At 43.3% G+C, this 18,981-nt stretch overlaps 1 protein-coding gene across 3 annotated transcripts in view; it reads left to right on the forward strand.

Moving 5' to 3' along the window:
• Positions 1 to 18,981, forward strand: part of rgs3a (regulator of G protein signaling 3a) — a 308,005-nt gene that overhangs the window by 75,960 nt on the left and 213,064 nt on the right. Inside the window, exon 1 of one of the 3 annotated variants that reach the window (XM_079815953.1) lies at positions 7,420 to 7,464. The exons of the other annotated variants lie outside the window; for them this stretch is intronic. The gene's annotated coding sequence lies outside the window, so the exon portion shown is untranslated. Of the gene's footprint in view, positions 1 to 7,419; positions 7,465 to 18,981 lie in introns of those variants that run through there. 3 annotated transcript variants of the gene reach the window in all.

Consider the following 18,981-nt stretch of genomic DNA (forward strand, 5'->3'; position numbering starts at 1 on the left):
TTCAACATCCCCGACCCCCAGTACTGCATCTGCCCACAGCGGAGGCACCAAACGCGGCGTGAGATTAAGCAGAAGGGGGGTAAGCGTGAGGGTATCCGGCTAGGCTAGCCAGCTTTCCCCACAATAAACTGGATTACATTCGATTACTGCTGTTGTGTCTTTGTTTGCGCTGTGTAAGTTACTCAATGCGCGTCACTGACGCTTTTCATATGATAGGAACATATCTAGAAATAATGCTTTAATCAAACTTACTAACTCGTTCATCTCGACAGCTGTAATGGTACATTGCATGTGTTACAAAGTTGGTAATAATGATGAAGAGGACTCGGCGTGACTGGGACTCGTGTTTATTCAGAACTCTCAGATACAAACACAATAAACTCGCGCTGACTGACAGCGCTCTCATAACTCAGTAGTTACTATAAATAACTTTGTTAGCAATCGCTCTGTCTCCGTGATGTCCGGTTCGCGAACGAATCATTCTTTTGAATCGGTTCTTTTTAGTGAACCGAACTAGTTCACCAAATCGGACTGAATCGTTCTAAACGGTTCTGATCCATAATTTACTAAAGTTACTAACTTTCTGACATGAGTGACAGTCCCTCCGACTAGAAATAAACTAATAACCTGAAGTATATTCTAGTAACTACAACAGTTCACCCTGAACTGAGACATGCTGAGAGAACTGATGAGAAGTGAACTCAGGTCCATCCGTCTCTCTGGCAGCAGCTCGTGCCTCGTAGACCTCGTTAAACCACGCCCCCTCCGCTCATTTCAAATGCAAAGATGTCAGCCAATCACAACAGTGGGCGTTTTTACTGAAGTCTCACAGCAGACACGCCTCTTGAAGCAGGGCAGTCAGCCACAGGGCAAACAGCAGTATAGACAAAATGCCTTTTATTTCTAAATTATGACATTTTATGATGTAAAAATCATACTAACAATATAAGTACACCTCATGAAACATTATAAAATAATAGAAAAATGCCATGCCATGGGACCTTTAAACCGTTTAACTGATAGTATTAATCGGTCAAAGTCCTTCTTTCGGTTAACGGTTAAACGGTCAATATGAGCATCCCTAATAATAAGTCTAAGTTACTTTGTCATTGGATACAATTCAGTCGTTTATTTTAGTTGGATACAATTTAAGTTCGATACAATTGGGGGCAGTCGTGGCCCAATGGTTAGAGAGTCAGACTTGTAACCCGAAGGTTGCGGGTTCGAGTCTTTGGTCTGGGAGGAATTGTAGGTGGGAGAAGTGAATAACCAGCGCTCTCCTCCACCCTCAATAACTGGACTTGAGCAAGGCACCGAACCCCCAACTGCTTCCCGGGCGCCGCAGCAATATGGCTGCTCCGGGTGTGTGTGTTCACTACTGTGTGTGTGCACTTGGATGGGTTAAATGCAGAGCACAAATTCCATGTATGGGTCGCCACACGTCACTTCACTTCACTGTAATTCAGTGTGGCAATTCTCAAAACAACAAGGTTAATATCATGAAACCCCTGTTTTATCACTGTTATTTTGGCCACAGAGTAAAAAATAAAAAAGGTAATTGCGACTTTTTATTGTCAGAATTGCGTGATATCAAGTTACGATTGCAAGTTATAAAGTCAGAATTGTAAGATATAAAGTCAGAATTGTGTGGTATAAAGTTGTAATTATGTGTTATAAAGTCATAATTACAAGAAATAAAATCGTTATGACAATGTCGGCATACCATCCTCCCTCATTTTGTGTTATTGTACTGAGGAAACATACACGACATATGACACAAACAACATGTCTGAAGGACAGCAACGCAAAGCTGAACAGGCAGAGGCAAGAGTCTTTTTATGACGTTTATATTCTCCACTGTAATGCGATCTAATGCATAATATTTTTTTCATATTTTTTATTCTTAGAATTTGTATTACTATGTTCTTGTTGTGTTTGTATTGTAAATGTGCACTGGAAGCTTCAGCACCAAAAAAAATTCCTTGTGTGTGCAAACACACTCGGCAATAAAGCTCTTTCTGATTCTGATTCATAATAGAGCACAGTGATTGGATTAAAAAGAGTTTCATTTTCCCTTAATAATAAACATAGCGAGTGCTATAGTTGTTTTCATTGGTGTGCATATCTGATAACTTCTCAAAAAATGTGTTTAGGGTTTCATGTCACAATATTGCAGCTCTAACCGCTTCAACTCCTCTGGGAAGGCTTTCCACAAGGTTTAGGAGTGTGTTTATGGGGATTTTTGACCATTTGTGAGGTCAGGCACTGATGTTGGACGAGAAGGCCTGGCTCTCAGTCTCCGCTCTAATTCATCCCAAAGGTGTTCTATCGGGTTGAGGTCAGGACTCAAGTTCCTCCACACCAAACTCGCTCATCCATGTCTTTATGGAGCGACGCTTTGTGCACTGGAGCGCAGTCATGTTGGAACAGGAAGGGGCCGTCCCCAAACTGTTCCCACAAAGTAAGGAGCATGAAATTGTCCAAAACGTCTTGGTGAAGCATTAAGAGTTCCTTTCACTGGAACTAAAGGGCCAAACCCAACCCCTGAAAAACAACCCCACACCATAATCCCCCCTCCACCAAACTTTACACTTGGCACAATGCAGTCAGGCAAGTCCCGTTCTCCTGGCAACCTCCAAACCCAGACTCGTCCATGGGATTGTCAGACAGAGAAGCATGATTGGTCACTCCAGAGAACAATTTTACATGAATTTAGAAATACTGAAAGCGACTGTGTGCTTTATTTGCTCACTTTGAGGAGCAAAGGGAGATGTGAGGATACTCAACTGTTTTGGTCTTCAAAGTGAGCAGAAAAAAAAGGTTCATCGGGGAGAAAAGGGTCATTACTAATTAGAGGGGAAATTCCTAATGGTCATTAACAGCTTTTATCATTTCCAAATGTTAGAGGAATTTCAATGCGGCCTTCAATATGCCTTTTATACTTTGCTTTGTCTGGCCGATCTAAAGGCTGCGTCCTGTTCTTTGAGCAGGAACTGTACCTTCCCATCATGGCTTCTGGTTAGGGAACACTTTGATGGGGTTTTTTTGTTAAAAATGTTCATTATTTGTTCGTTTCAACTATGGCAGAGAGAGAGAAACATCCTCCTGCACACACTAACCAAACATACACTACAGTTAAGGACCAATCACGACTGCAGAGTTTAAAGGGGTCATGAACTGCACTGTTTTATTGTTTTATGTTTCCTGGGGTGCACTTATAATGTTAATATGATTTTTAAATAAAAATAATAATAATAATGTATTATTTGTAAATAATTTAGAAATAAAAGGCATTTTTCCTACCCTGATTTTAGCCTCTGATTTGAACACGGTTTGAAGGGGCGTGTCTGCTGTGAGACTTCGGTGTAAACGCCCACTGCTGTGATTGGCCGCTGTGAGACTTCAGTGTAAATGCCCACTGCTGTGATTGGCTGCTGTGAGACTTTGGTGTAAACGCCCACTGCTGTGATTGGCTGCTGTGAGACTTCGGTGTAAACGCCCACTGCTGTGATTGGCTGCTGTGAGACTTCGGTGTAAACGCCCACTGCTGTGATTGGCTGCTGTGAGACTTCAGTGTAAACGCCCACTGCTGTGATTGGCTGCTGTGAGACTTTGGTGTAAACGCCCACTGCTGTGATTGGCTGCTGTGAGACTTTGGTGTAAACGCCCACTGCTGTGATTGGCTGCTGTGAGACTTCGGTGTAAACGCCCACTGCTGTGATTGGCTGCTGTGAGACTTTGGTGTAAACGCCCACTGCTGTGATTGGCTGCTGTGAGACTTCGGTGTAAACGCCCACTACTGTGATTGGCTGCTGTGAGACTTCAGTGTAAACGCCCACTGCTGTGATTGGCTGCTGTGAGACTTCGGTGTAAACGCCCACTACTGTGATTGGCTGCTGTGAGACTTCTGTGTAAACGCCCACTGCTGTGATTGGCTGCTGTGAGACTTCGGTGTAAACGCCCACTGCTGTGATTGGCTGCTGTGAGACTTTGGTGTAAACGCCCACTGCTGTGATTGGCTGCTGTGGGACTTTGGTGTAATTGCCCACTGCTGTGATTGGCTGCTGTGAGACTTCGGTGTAAACGCCCACTGCTGTGATTGGCTGCTGTGAGACTTTGGTGTAAACGCCCACTGCTGTGATTGGCTGCTGTGAGACTTCGGTGTAAACGCCCACTACTGTGATTGGCTGCTGTGAGACTTCAGTGTAAACGCCCACTGCTGTGATTGGCTGCTGTGAGACTTCGGTGTAAACGCCCACTGCTGTGATTGGCTGCTGTGAGACTTCGGTGTAAACGCCCACTGCTGTGATTGGCTGCTGTGAGACTTCAGTGTAAACGCCCACTGCTGTGATTGGCTGCTGTGAGACTTCGGTGTAAACGCCCACTGCTGTGATTGGCTGCTGTGAGACTTCGGTGTAAACGCCCACTGCTGTGATTGGCTGCTGTGAGACTTCAGTGTAAACGCCCACTGCTGTGATTGGCTGCTGTGAGACTTCGGTGTAAACGCCCACTGCTGTGATTGGCTGCTGTGAGACTTCGGTGTAAACGCCCACTGCTGTGATTGGCTGCTGTGAGACTTGTGATGTGAGACTTCAGTGTAAACGCCCACTGCTGTGATTGGCTGCTGTGAGACTTCAGTGTAAACGCCCACTGCTGTGATTGGCTGCTGTGAGACTTCAGTGTAAACGCCCACTACTGTGATTGGCTGCTGTGAGACTTCAGTGTAAACGCCCACTGCTTTGATTGGCTGCTGTGAGACTTCCGTGTAAACGCCCACTGCTGTGATTGGCTGCTGTGAGACTTCCGTGTAAACGCCCACTGCTGTGATTGGCTGCTGTGAGACTTCAGTGTAAACGCCCACTGCTTTGATTGGCTGCTGTGAGACTTCCGTGTAAACGCCCACTGCTGTGATTGGCTGCTGTGAGACTTTGGTGTAAACGCCCACTGCTGTGATTGGCTGCTGTGAGACTTTGGTGTAAACGCCCACTGCTGTGATTGGCTAACATCTTTCCATATGAAATAGCTCAGTATTACATGTGGAACTCTCTCGAAAACTTTGAGCACATTTTTACTATTACAGCTCTTTATTATTACTGTTATATTATTATTATATTTCGATCTATGGCATTTAGATTGTGGCATGAAAGGTTGCAGTGATGAGCATTGTAGCCGATCACAGAGCGTATGAATGCAGTGATCTCGTCATTGCAACTCGATTTCTTCATTTTTTCGTTATTGCAACAAATGCTTTCATCATAACTAACAGTGCAAACACAATGTAAATAAGAGATTCATTAATTATAACAGGAGTTTTGGTGTGAGTCCAGAACTCAGTCCCTGATAAACTCGCCTCGTCATCTCACTAACACGCCAGGGGGCGGGGCCAAAGTTGCGATGAACCGTTCCCCTCGGTTTCTGGTTTTATTTTGCAGAAACGCTTTACTCTCACTGCAGTGTGAACAAGTGTCATAGCAGCCGCTGAGAGACACACAGAGTAACGTCATCATCATCAACACACTCAGATGTGTCTAATATGATCAACAGAGCTGCGTTACCTCACACTCATGACCGGAAAACCGGAAATGGCGACTGTGTCATAATAAAAGTCCCGCCGGTGACTGTGTCATAATAAAAGTCCCGCCGGCGACTATGCCATAATAAAAGTCCCGCTGCTTGCGAGGTGTGTGTTGCATTCATCTTATTAACAATCGCTCCAGCGGTTCCTCAGCTCCACAACACTCGCTCCTGCTTCTGTTTCAGACTACAGTAACGTTAATAATCACATCCATCAACATGATTTCTGCCCGAGTCCTGTCCCGATTCTTTTCCACCGGCTGTGAGGTGAAGATCACATGTCCCAAGATTCTGCGCTCAAACGTGGCTTCATCAAACTACGCCTTTGTTTTGAATAGGCGACCTCTAGTGGACGGAAAAGTTACATAGAGCTGCTTTAAAGTGACAGCAGCCTAATAAACCTGCTGCCAAATTATGAGATAATATTAAAAATATTTCCCCCCAGGGTATGGATGTCAAAATTGTGGGAATTGAAAATGTTGAGTGGCTGGTAACTTTGGAAAGACACTAGCCACAGTGGCTGATGAGCAAAACAATTATTTGTGATTAATCTAATAGCGGCATTATATAAAACATCTAAACGTTGTCAATTAAAGATGTTTTTTTAACTGGCATTGTTTGAACGGGTCTATTTGCATTAAAGAAAAAACAAGGCGGGACTTTACTTTTGGCCTGTAAATTTGCAATATCCTTTTTTACAGCCTTAAGGGTTAGTTCACCCAAAAATGAAAATTCTGTCATTAATTACTCACCCTCATGTCGTTCGACACCCGTCAGACCTCCGTTCATCTTCAGAACACAAATGAAGATATTTTAGTGTAAAGCTGATGCTGAGAAAGGCTTCAGATAGGCCTCCATTGGCATTCAGTACATTTACACTCCCAAGATCCATAAACGGCACTTAAAACGTTGTTACAAAGTCCATCTCACCACAGTGGCTCTACAATAATTTTAAGATGCGACGACAATAGTTTTTGTGCGCAAAAAAAAATCAAAATAACACCTTTATCCAACTTGTTCTTGTCTTCCGTGTGTGTCTCCACGACGCATGCGCGAGAATATGACGCAGATCCGGCGTTCGGGAATCCATGAAATGCACACTTTAGCTCCATGTGAGAACTACGCCGAGACCTAAAGCACGATCAATGTAGAATTCAACAGCTTAGACACGCGCGTCTTCCTCTGCTTGTAAACAAATCTCTTCTGGGTCATGTGTCCGAACGCCGGATCTGCGTCATATTCTCGCGCATGCGTCGTGGAGGCACACACGGAAGACAAGAACAAGCTGGATAAAGTCGTTATTTAGATTTTTTTTTGCGCACAAAATCTATTGTCGTCGCATCGTAAAATTATTGTAGAGTCACTGTGGTGAGATGGACTTTGTAACGACGTTTTTAGTGCCTTTTATGGATCTTGGAAGTGTGAATGTACTGAATGCCAATGGAGGCCTATCTGAAGCCTTTCTCAGTCATCAGCTTTACACTAAAATATCTTCATTTGTGTCTGAAGATGAACGGAGGTCTGACGGGTGTCGAACGACATGAGGGTGAGGAATTAATGACAGAATTTTCATTTTTGGGTGAACTAACCCTTTAAAATAAACCCTGGCTAAGATATTGAAAGACTTTTTCATGGCTTGGATTAACATGGATTACATAATCCAAAAGATCATCAGATCAAAATGTGCAGTGGTTTCCTCTGACATGGACTGCAGATGTCTGAATGGAAACACGTTTACTCCGGGGCTGACATCAGCTGGTCATTTGCCTCTCAAGGCCTGGAAAATGTGTGCATGCAGGCAGCGAGTGGGAGCGCCTCGTCCCCACCCCCTGCCTCTCAGATGCGGATCCCGTCACACCAGCCGGACCGCGGAGGATCTGCCGGCGGGAGGTAAGATGCATCCTGTTGATTTTCATGTGTTCGGGACGTGCTCTCCCAGGAAAAATGTGCACTGCTGGCCGGGGGCAGAGTGTGTGTGGAGGTTGATTTGATTTACAGTTCAGGAACGGGAGCAATTTCTGTGTGAAAGCTGATCATAATTGTGAGCATTTCCACAATTCTCAGATTCTCCTCGGCTTTGGGTGTTTGATGTGTAGAGTGAGGGATCGTGTTTGTAAGTGCTGTTAGAGTTTTATGCTATTTTATATACAACACTTTGATCCATTTTATGGTTTTAAGGTGCGTTATAAATAAAGTTGAGTATTTATGCATTTATAAAATCTTGACTTAATACGTGTTATGTTAGTGAAAAGACCCAGAAGAGGTTTTGTTTTTGGACTGCAAAAATGTTTGTATTTTTGTCTTGTTTCCAGTCCAAATAATAATAATAAAAAATTCTTCAATCAAGATGCATTTACTACTATACAAGAAAATGACTTGAGATATTATCTTGTTTTCTCAAAAAAAAAAAAAAGTAATCTTAATTCAAACAGAAACAATATTACTTAAGATTATTTTTCTCACCCCATTGGCAGATAATTGTGCTTTTTTTTTTTAAGCAAAAGCTCACTTAATTTTGCCCCCCAGAAAAATAAGGAAAACAAATTAAGATTAAAGATCTTATGTCATTTTACTTGTCTAGTAAATTCATCTTTATTTAAGAATTTTTAGATATATTTGGACTGGAAACAAGACACAAATACTAAGTAAGAAAAGCAGTTTTTGCAGTGAAGCAGTGGACCGACCAAACACATACCCTTAAACTCCCCATGAAATCAAAATGGAAGTCTTTTGGCTTTTAGTATGAATATGTTGGCATTACTGTAATCTATCAGCTCCAAAACAATGACACCATTCACATTTAGAAGCATTCAGATCGTACAGTCTCTCACTTCCGCCAATAAGGATCAGTGATTTTGATGACATCACTCTGCACTTCAGCTTCTCATCAGATTTTCTGTCCAATCAAATGCTCTCTAGAATCTGAAGCCCCGCCCACTACATTAATAATAATAATAATAAGTTTAATTTATATAGCGCCTTTCCCAAGCTCAAGGACGCTTCACAATAACAGTAAATAACAAGCAGTTTACACATAGACGGACAGTGGACATTTGCCCAGTCCAAGTAATGAGCGATTGCAGTTGCAAATCGCACTACATTTGCAATACAACATGAAAAACAAAGGCAACAAACATTAATTACAGACAGCATGGTGGGCAGTTAGAGTAAAGATGCAACAGATTATTGGTAGTCAGTTAACATTGTGATTGTGTTATGTCAAGTTAACATTGTCATGACTGATAATACTGATTAAACAAATGTGTTTTGAGTTTACTTTTAAATTCATTTAACGTGGTTGTTGTCCTGAGAGCCAGGGGGAAAGAGTTCCATAGCTTAGGGGCTGTAACAAAGAAAGACCTGCCACCCATAGATGATAGGCGAAATCTCCGCTCACAGAGGAGTTCACAGCCAGAAGATCGGAGAGTTCGAGGGGGAATATAAGGAGAAAGTCATTCAGAGAGATAGGCTGGAGCAAGACCATTGAGTGACTTAAAGGTAAGCAGAAGAATTTTGTAAGTGATACGGGATAACACGGGTAGCCAGTGCAGTTTGAACAGAATTGGAGTGATATGGGCAGTTTTTTTAGTGTGAGTTAGTAGTCTTGCGGCAGAGTTTTGGATATATTGCAAACGTGAGATAGAGTGTGCTGGTAGTCCAGAAAAAAGAACATTACAGTAGTCGAGGCGAGATGTGATGAACGCGTGGACTAGTGCTTCAGCGTCTTTTGGGCTGACATAGGGGCGGAGTTTGGCAATACGGCGCAGATGAAAAAAGGACGCTTTACAAAGTTGACTAATGTAAGCGTCGAACGTCAGTGAAGGATCAAGAATGATACCCAAATTTTTGACAGTGGCAGATGGAATTATTGATGTAGCTTCAAGGTCAAGTCTGGGAATATCACTTACATTCTTTGTTAGAGATGGAGGGCCAATGATTAATATTTCTGTTTTAGTCAGATTCAGACTGAGAAAGTTGGAGTTGAGCCAGGTCTTTAACTCATTAACACATGATGATAGTGATGTGGTCTGGTAAATATAATCCGGTCGGCAAGCAGTATATATCTGGATATCGTCGGCATAGCAGTGATATTGAAAACCATGGCGGCGAATAATTTGTCCGAGAGGCAAAATGTAAATAATAAATAGTAACGGGCCAAGAACTGAACCCTGTGGAACACCTTGTTTGAGAGTGACAGTGGGAGATTTGTAATTGTGCATAGTGATGTAGTATTTCCTATCTGTTAGATAGGAGGAAAACCAGGATAATGCGGCTCCTGAGATACCAATCTCTGATAGGCGCATGAGTAGGACTTTATGACAGACAGTGTCAAAAGCTGAGCTGAGGTCGAGTAGTAGAAGTAAGGAAATGTTTCCCGAGTCACCAGCGAGTAAGAGGTCGTTGATAACCCTTGCTAATGCAGTTTCAGTACTGTGGTTTTGGCGAAAACCAGACTGAAATAAATCAAAACTATTGTTGAGAGATAGATATGACTGCAATTGAGTGGCGACAACCTTTTCCATGATTTTTGAGACATACGGTAAATTGGAGATTGGGCGGTAGTTAGCGTATTCAGTTGGGTCCAGATTAGTTTTTTTAAGAATAGGAGTAACTGCAGCCGTCTTTAGTGAGACTGGAACAGAGGCAGAGAGAAGAGACATGTTTACAAGATGTGATATAGGTGCAGAAATGGCAGAGTTACAGTGTTTCAGAAGTGTTGTAGGTGCAGGATCCAGCCGGCAAGAAGAAGAATTGGATTTCTGTATCATTTCACTAATCAAGATGGGATTGGTCAACGTAAAGTTATTAAGTGTTTGTGTCTGAGCTTGCTCACAACTAGAAGTGGTCGGTTCATCACTAAAAGTCCCACGTAAAGCATCCAGTTTCCCCTGAAAGTGGTGGAGAAAAGAACAGCACAAGTCGTCAGATTCTTGTAGACAGGCATTGTGCACGGGTGCCTGAACAAGCTTATTTACAATGCTGAATAGTGATTTAGGCCTGTTGTTTGCGTTATTGATTAAATTAGCGATATAAGAAGAGTGAGCTGTATTTAAGGCGGTTTTGTAAAGCGTAATATGGTCCGAAAATGCGTGGAAGTGTGCAGTTAGATTGGTTTTCCGAAAGAAACGTTCCAGCTGTCTGCCTCTTGCTTTCATAGCCCGTAGCTCAGCATTAAACCACGGCGAAGAGTGGGACAAGGGAACAGACCTAGTCTTAATTGGAGCATGCTCATCCAAAACATCAGCAATGGCAGAATGGTACAAATCAAATATTTTGGATGGACAGGTGGAATCAAAAACATCAGAAATAGCAGAAGAAGTAATCGATGCGGCAAACATGCTAGCATTAATAACATTGATCTTACGATAAGAGATGTTAATATTGTCAGTACATTTAGTTGGACAGATTAGTGTAAAATCAAGGGTAATAAGCTTGTGATCAGAGATAGGAGTAACCAGACCATTGATGGAGATGTCATTCAAGCCAGATGTACAAACTAAGTCAAGTGTGTGGCCGTGAGTATGAGTTGGGAAGTTAACATTCTGATAAAGTTCAAAGCAGTCCAGAACAGTCATTAACTGAGTCCTATTAGAGGAGGGAGTATCAACGTGAATGTTAAAGTCACCAAGCAAGATGACCTTGGATGATGAATCACAGGCTAGCGTTAGTAGTTCACTTAGTTCAGAGAAAAAATCGTTTTGCTGTTTGGGTGGTCTATAAATCAGGATGATTGTAAGGGGACTGTTAGAGGAAGTTTTCAAAACCATATATTCAAAAGTCGTAGTAGTGTGGAAGTCCAGTTGAGCAAGTGTTATGGAGTTGCGATAAATGACCGCAAGGCCACCCCCTTTAGTAGATAAACGTGGCTTAGACAGGTGCTGGTATCCGTATGGTGTTAGCAGATTAAGATGCATGAAGTCATTCGGTGTTTGCCAAGTCTCAGTAAGGATTATCATATCCAGATTTTTGTCAGTAATAAGTTCACTTAGGTAGGGGCCTTTGTCCGAGATAGAGCGACAGTTCAGTAGAGCAAAGTGGTTTTGCAGCACATCTGAGTTATCAGCTAAATTGACATTGAAATCTGACTTTCTTACGCAGACAAGCGATCGCGGTGGACGACAGTCGCTTAGGCGTTTCGGATTGACCATAGTTCTGTGGCTTGACCAGATGCACGGGATAACAGTTGGTGTTGATTGCTGATAGTTAAAGGGACTTCGGACTGAGCGGTGCACGTAGCGCGGGCGTCGGGTGATCGCGAGCGAGCGGCAGTGCTCGTACGTTTCAGAGTTGAGGCGCGGGTGCCGGTTAAGCGCCCTGAGTTCGCGTGACAGATATCCAAAATCCATGTTGGAAGGAAACCCAGTAAAAATATGGGAGACCAGAGACAGCACGAGTGCTATAGCCTTTGGTGTGTTTGTAATCGCCATGAGAAAATCAACTACCAGCAGAGTTACGTTAGCCAGGACCACAACCATCACAACATCTATAAAAGCTTAAGGAGAGGAAAGCTATCCAACCTGACAGCAAGCTAATCGAACAACTGGTAAGAAGAGTGTTAACTCACCTCACAGTCAATCCAACAGATGGAGGAGAGAAGGGTGAGAGGGCTCGTAGCAGGCTGACAGCGGAGAATCTCAGCGGTGACAGCAACAAAAGTACACTCAGCCAAGTAGAAAAAGTTAAGTCCAGTTTGTAGCAGGATGCTGAAAAAGAAACACCAACTGTCCAAGAAGCGGACACAGCAAACGTAAACAATAGACGACGAAGCGTGGAGCGGCAGCCAGATGTTCCCACACAGCGTTCAAACACCGGAAGCAACAACTAGAATGATCACTTGTGATCAGATCAGTGGAAACAGGATCATTTACAGTGGCGGTTACATTATAAACAGACGGTGAAGCTGTGCACTATATAGGGGATAAGGAACGATCTGACAGTGCACTATATAGGGGATAAGGAACGATCTGACAGTGCACTATATAGGGGATAGGGAACGATCAGACAGTGCACTATATAGGGGATAGGGAACGATCTGACAGTGCACTATATAGGGGATAGGGAACGATCAGACAGTGCTCTATATAGGGGATAGGGAACGATCAGACAGTGCACTATATAGGGGATCGGGAATGATCAGACAGTGTTCTATATAGGGGATAGGGAACGATCAGACAGTGCACTATATAGGGGATAGGGAACGATCAGACAGTGCACTATATAGGGGATGGGAACGATCAGACAGTGCACTATATAGGGGATGGGAACGATCTGACAGTGCACTATATAGGGGATAGGGAACGATCAGACAGTGCTCTATATAGGGGATAGGGAACGATCAGACAGTGCACTATATAGGGGATCGGGAATGATCAGACAGTGTTCTATATAGGGGATAGGGAACGATCAGACAGTGCACTATATAGGGGATAGGGAACGATCAGACAGTGCACTATATAGGGGATGGGAACGATCAGACAGTGCACTATATAGGGGATGGGAACGATCAGACAGTGCACTATATAGGGGATGGGAACGATCAGACAGTGCACTATATAGGGGATAGGGAACGATCAGACAGTGCTCTATATAGGGGATAGGGAACGATCAGACAGTGCACTATATAGGGGATAGGGAATGATCAGACAGTGTTCTATATAGGGGATAGGGAACGATCAGACAGTGCACTATATAGGGGATAGGGAACGATCAGACAGTGCACTATATAGGGGATGGGAACGATCAGACAGTGCACTATATAGGGGATGGGAACGATCAGACAGTGCACTATATAAAGGATAGGGAACGATCAGTCAGTGCACTATATAGGGGATAAGGAACAATCTAACAGTGCACTATATAGGGGATGGGAACGATCAGACAGTGCACTATATAGGGGATAGGGAACGATCAGACAGTGCACTATATAGGGGATAGGGAACGATCAGACAGTGCACTTTATAGGGAATAGGGAACGATCAGACAGTGCACTATATAGGGGATAGGGAACGATCAGACAGTGCACTATATAGGGGATAGGGAACGATCAGACAGTGCACTATATAGGGGATAAGGAACGATCTGACAGTGCTCTATATAGGGGATAGGGAACGATCAGACAGTGCACTATATAGGGGATAGGGAACGATCAGACAGTGCACTATATAGGGGATAGGGAACGATCAGACAGTGCACTATGTAGGGGATAAGGAACGATCTGACAGTGCACTATATAGGGGATAGGGAACGATCTGACAGTGCACTATATAGGGGATAGGGAACGATCAGACAGTGCACTATATAGGGGATAGGGAACGATCAGACAGTGCACTAAATAGGGGATGGGGAACGATCAGACAGTGCACTATATAGGGGATGGGGAACGATCAGACAGTGCACTATATAGGGGATAGGGAACGATCTGACAGTGCACTATATAGGGGATGGGGAACGATCAGACAGTGCACTATATAGGGGATGGGGAACGATCAGACAGTGCACTATATAGGGGATAGGGAACGATCTGACAGTGCACTATATAGGGGATGGGGAACGATCAGACAATGCACTATATAGGGGATGGGGAACGATCAGACAGTGCACTATATAGGGGATAAGGAACGATCAGACGGTGCACTATATAGGGGATAGGGAACGATCAGACAGTGCACTATATAGGGGATAAGGAACGATCAGTCAGTGCACTATATAGGGGATAAGGAACGATCAGACAGTGCACTATATAGGGGATAGGGAACGATCAGACAGTGCACTATATAGGGGATAAGGAACGATCTGACAGTGCACTATATAGGGGATAGGGAAAGATCAGACAGTGCACTATATAGGGGATAGGGAACGATCAGACAGTGCACTATATAGGGGATAGGGAACGATCAGACAGTGCACTATATAGGGGATAGGGAACGATCAGACAGTGCACTATATAGGGGATAAGGAACGATCTGACAGTGCACTATATAGGGGATAGGGAACGATCAGACAGTGCACTATATAGGGGATAGGGAACGATCAGACAGTGCACTATATAGGGGATAAGGAACGATCTGACAGTGCACTATATAGGGGATAGGGAACGATCAGACAGTGCACTATATAGGGGATAGGGAACGATCAGACAGTGCACTATATAGGGGATAGGGAACGATCAGACAGTGCACTATATAGGGGATGGGAACGATCAGACAGTGCACTATATAGGGGATGGGAACGATCAGACAGTGCACTATATAGGGGATAAGGAACAATCTAACAGTGCACTATATAGGGGATGGGGAACGATCAGACAGTGCACTATATAGGGGATGGGGAACGATCAGACAGTGCACTATATAGGGGATGGGGAACAATCTGACAGTGCAATATATAGGGGATGGGGAACGATCAGACAATGCACTATATAGGGGATGGGGAACGATCAGACAGTGCACTATATAGGGGATAGGGAACGATCAGACAGTGCACTATATAGGGGATAGGGAACGATTTGAAAGTGCACTATATAGGGGATGGGGAACGATCTGACAGTGCTCTATATAGGGGATGGGGAACGATCTGACAGTGCACTATATAGGGGATAGGGAACGATCAGACAGTGCACTATATAGGGGATGGGGAACGATCAGACAGTGCACTATATAGGGGATAGGGAATGATCAGACAGTGCACTATATAGGGGATGGGGAACGATCTGACAGTGCACTATATAGGGGATGGGGAACGATCAGACAATGCACTATATAGGGGATAGGGAACGATCAGACAGTGCATTATATAGGGGATAGGGAACGATCAGACAGTGCTCTATATAGGAGATAGGGAACGATCAGACAGTGCACTATATAGGGGATAGGGAACGATCAGACAGTGCATTATATAGGGGATAGGGAACGATCAGACAGTGCACTATATAGGGGATGGGAACGATCAGACAGTGCACTATATAGGGGATGGGAACGATCAGACAGTGCACTATATAGGGGATAAGGAACAATCTAACAGTGCACTATATAGGGGATGGGGAACGATCAGACAGTGCACTATATAGGGGATGGGGAACGATCAGACAATGCACTATATAGGGGATAGGGAACGATCAGACAGTGTAAATAGGCTTTCCATTGGGGCGAATTAAGTCTGGTTTTACGTTAGTGTCACATGAACCGCCGCAGCTCCGGTCCAGAGACACGACAGCACAGAGCGGAATCATGTGATTGAGTCGGAGCAGACAAAACAAAACGTGTCCTTTGAATTCAGCCCTAATTAGAGACCAGAATATCTAGAGACATGGGTGTGGACAAACAAGCAACCACCTCGTTACACCAGTGCATCGTGGCACAGGGAAGCACCACTCACATTTCCTTCTGTGAATCTAGTTTACCTAAAAAGGAGCTGGCACCAAATGAATCATTATGCTCACAAGACATTTTCCTGTAAAATGTCTTACAAATTAACCAGTAAAATATTAATTTGACGTTATTTTCACACAGGGAGGGGAAGTTATTCTGATTCCAGGTTATGAGGAGCATGAATTAAAAAAAATAATAATGATGTGCACGATAAATCGCTTATAATAAATGCTGCAATATTCCATACAATTTTTATTTCATGATGTCCTTAAGGGTTAAAAATGTTCCTGCTCTTTTGCCGTTATCTGTTCTGCGCTCAGAAGCATTAGTCTAATAAATGGATTTGATGGGCGTCTCTTATCTCAGGCCACAATCGCTGGGACCCCACATGTATACTGGAAGGTTATTTTAGCATCAGAGTCTTAAACTAGATTTAAACAAGACAGGAGCGCAGGAAGAGTGAGAGTACAAATTCTCTAATTTTGCTCTGTGTAACTAAATTACATCATTGAATTACGGGACATTCAGTTGTGTGATGGTAGCTCAGCTCTTTAGAGGTCTAGCATCTCCAAAAATGCTGTTTTTTTTCTTATGTCTGTAGCTTTACAGACAAGCTAAATGAAGGATGTTTTTGTTTATTTGAGCTAACTGGTTGGTGCGTCCTGGGTGATCGAAAGGGCTTCAGCAGTTAACCCTGCTGGTAGATTTAATAACTTGTATGCAGAAAATAAATAAATAAAAATTGTGAGTAGATTGGCCATCGTTGATGCACTCTCAACATTCACTTTGAACATTCATTCTCAACATGAAGCACTTTGTGACTGAAAGTAACAGATTATGATTGCTTAGTGGTAAAAGGCAACAATCCGCAGCTCTGCAGTGTCAGTTAATGGGTGGTCATAAATGTAATCTTTGTAAGATGAGTGTTTGACAGCATCAATTATTCATCGTGTTCTGAGACTGTAATCCACCCATAACATCGGAGCATAGTTCGATAAACAGCGCTATTCTCCTGGGCATCTTTTTGCCGATCAGTCAGCCTTTAGTGCACTGATATATTACAGATGCCTCTGTTTTTTTATTTTGCTTGGTTGTGTTTTCAGGGAAGTGTGTGGTTATTAGATTCTATGGCCCTTGTCAGCAAATTTGCCAGGTTGATGGTTGCCATCTGTGGTGCTCTGGCAGTGGAATGCTCGGAGAACTCTTTGCCCCCGTTTGATCCCATTTGAAATTTGTCGTTTTGGGAAATATACAAGACTAGTCATATTACATATCATACTGCCTTGGACACACTAAAACTCTGTCTCTCACAAAAGCACTGGGTTGTTACGCCTGACCCAGGATCTGGGTAACACAAAATCTACCCAAACACTGGGTTGTTACTTCTGACCCAGGATCTGGGTAACACAAAAACTACCCAAACACTGGGTTGTTACGTCTGACCCAGGATCTGGGTAACACAAAAACTACCCAAACACTGGGTTGTTACGTCTGACCCAGGAGCTGGGTAACACAAAACTACCCAAACACTGGGTTGTTACGTCTGACCCAGGAGCTGGGTAACACAAAACTACCCAAACATTGGGTTGTTACGTCTGACTCAGGATCTGGGTAACACAAAACTACCCAAACATTGGGTTGTCACGTCTGACTCAGGATCTGGGTAACACAAAATCTACCCAAACACTGGGTTGTTACGTCTGACCCAGGAGCTGGGTAACACAAAACTACCCAAACATTGGGTTGTTACGTCTGACTCAGGATCTGGGTAACACAAAACTACCCAAACATTGGGTTGTTACGTCTGACCCAGGAGCTGGGTAACACAAAACTACCCAAACACTGGGTTGTTGCGTCTGACTCAGGATCTGGGTAACACAAAACTACCCAAACATTGGGTTGTTGCGTCTGACCCAGGATCTGAGATACACAAAAACTACCCAAACACTGGGTTGTCACGTCTGACCCAGGATCTGGGTAACACAAAAACTACCCAAACACTGGGTTGTCACGTCTGACCCAGGATCTGAGTAACAAAAACTACCCAAACACTGGGTTGTTACGTCTGACCCAGGATCTTGGTAACACAAAAATCACCCAAACACTGGGTTGTTACGTCTGACCCAGGATCTGAGTAACAAAAACTACCCAAACACTGGGTTGTTACGTCTGACCCAGGATCTGAGTAACACAAAAATCACCCAAACACTGGGTTGTTACGTCTGACCCAGGATCTGGGTTACTCAGAAACTACCCAAACACTGAAAAAATAACACCAAAAAGGACCCAAAAGGCTCAACCCAGGATTTGTGTTGAAAAAATAATCCAAGATTTCTAAACTGAAATGAAACAACCTCATAATTCTATTGAAAATCCAGTAGCGTTGTCTTTATGGATCAGAATCTTGTATACAGTTCAAAGAGTGTTTCGTGTTTTCATGTTACCAAATTAACAAGCTGATATTCTAATAAGCGGTAATTTATTGGTAAAATAGGAGATTCTGGGATTGCCATCTCCATGAAGGATAGGTTCAGTGTCTATAAAAAGTCTACACAATTCTTTTAAAACGGCTGGTTTTAAAATGTAAGAATAAATCCAAGATTTAAAAAATCAGGTTGTACAATGTCTGAGGCACAAGCCTCAACTAATACTTGGTAGAAGCACCAGTATTTGCTTTCATTACAGCGGTCAGTCTTTGAACAAAACATTGAACTGATCTTGATTTGTCAAGCTGTCAAGAAGGCTCCAGCATCTCCGCAAACATACACACAGTCTGGAGAATGGATGGATTTGTCAATTTTTTCCCCACTCTTCCTTGTAAAAGAGCTCCAGATCGATCCAGATCCTCTTCAAGTCATTCCACAAGTTTTTTCCCTGAATGGATTTACGTCTGGGATCTTACTCAGCCGTTCTTCTTCTGAAGCCTGACCTAGATGTGTGTTATGAAGCTGAAAGATGAAATTGATATTCATCATCAACTCTGAAAGGGAGGCTGGCGGAATTTGTGATAAAATGGTCTGGTATTTGGGATTGTCCATGA

The sequence above is a fragment of the Gobio gobio genome, assembly GCF_949357685.1.
Source record: "Gobio gobio genome assembly, chromosome: 4".
NCBI classification, from domain to species: domain Eukaryota; kingdom Metazoa; phylum Chordata; class Actinopteri; order Cypriniformes; family Gobionidae; genus Gobio; species Gobio gobio.